Genomic DNA, 1,811 nt, shown 5'->3' with positions numbered 1-1,811 from the left:
ATGACATTATTTTTTAGGGGAGGGGTTTAAAACTGCTTTAAGGCTGAACATCAGGTATGATCTTAATTGCATAGTTACCTTGGTCCAGCTTGGTGAAATTTAAATATACTGTATATATCTCATACCTAATGGAACGCTATGGAAGTAGAGAATACCTATAGAAGTTAGTGCTGCTATAGTGATTGTTGAGATCTTCCAGGATCTGTGCCAAGTGGCTGCCTCAATGCACAGTGGCCACAGTGGGCTGCTCACTCAGCACTTCCACCATTCATAAAATGCCTTGTATTTTTCAATGAATACAAACCTTTCTCTGACTGAGGTGGAGATCATGGGATCACCACCCATATCTCCTGGACCAATCAAAGAATGCCTTCTAGTCATTGAAACTAACAGTGCGTTCTATGAACAGCAGCAGGATGAGTGAGAGACCTTCTCTGCTCAGTATGTAGTGCAGCAGACATTGAACATTAGATCTTGAAGATCGTGGCAATCACTGTAGTAGCACCCACTACTACTGTTATTGTCAATTTCCACAGCTGTCCAGCAGGTATGAAATATGCATACTTACATTGTGCCAAGTTGGACCAATGGAATTACGCAATAAAATATATACGTGGAGTTCAGCTTTAGCACCACGTCCATTGAGCTGTGCTGATCTGCATAGGTCAATGCAAGGGCACATAGAAAACAATTGTTTTCTATGTCCCTGTTAATGCCATATATAGTTAGGTCCATATATATTTGGACTCAGGCACAATTTTCATACTTTTGGCTCTGTAGAGAATTAATTAAAACAAAACATTCCAAATGCATTTGAAGTGTAGACTTTTAGCTTTAATTCAAGGGGTTGAACATAAATATCAAGTACAAATTTTAGGAACTGCAACCATTTTTATACACAGTCCCTCCATTTTCAGTGGCTCAAATGTAATTGGACAAATTAATATAATTATAAATAAAATGTTCATTTTTAATATTTTGTTGAGAATCCTTTACTGGCAATGACTGCCTGAAGTCTGGAACCCATGGACATTACCAAAGACTGGGTTTCCTTCTTTCTGATGCTTTGCCAGGCTCTAACTGCAACTGTCTTCAGTTCTTTGTGGGTCTTTCTACCTCTAGTTTTGCCTGCAGCAAATTAAATACATGCTCAATTGGGTTGAGATCAGGTTATTGACTCAACCATTGCAGAATATTCCACTTCTTTTCCTTCAAAAGCTCCTGGGTTGCTTTTGTAGTGTGTTGTGGATCATTGTCCATCTGTACTGTGAAGCGTCACCAATCAGCTATCTCTCTAATGGATTTGTTTCATTTTTGAAGCCTTACAATGGCCTGTTTCACTTGCCTGGACAGCTCCTTTGAACGCATGTAGGTTCACAGCAATAGATTCCAAATGTAAATACCACACCTAGAATCAACTCCAGACCTTTTACCTGCTTAATTGGTGAAGAAATAACGAAGGAATAGCCCACACCTGGCCATGAAACAGCTTTTCCTTTCAATCATTTTTATTGTGTTTTTTTAACAATTTTAAATACAAAGATCAGACATGACCTCACACTAGTACATAATACCAGGATGCAAAAATAAACATCTGCTAATGATTGTCATATGGGAGTAGAAAAAAGTTTAAATAAGTAATGTTATAAACAATTTGTTATTTGATTAGAAGTAAAACATACTGTATGTGTTAATTAGTTAGTTGATATACAATAGGTACTAAATATTCGTGATTCATCAGCCAACTTTGGTATAAAGAGGTATCGTGAAGGATACGTATAAGACACCTCATGGTTCATATGGCATCCCTG

The sequence above is a fragment of the Staurois parvus genome, unplaced genomic scaffold, assembly GCF_062004578.1.
Source record: "Staurois parvus isolate SC_StPar_1 unplaced genomic scaffold, SC_StPar_1.0 ptg000548l, whole genome shotgun sequence".
Classification (NCBI taxonomy): domain Eukaryota; kingdom Metazoa; phylum Chordata; class Amphibia; order Anura; family Ranidae; genus Staurois; species Staurois parvus.
Note: the sequence above shows the minus strand (reverse complement) of the source record.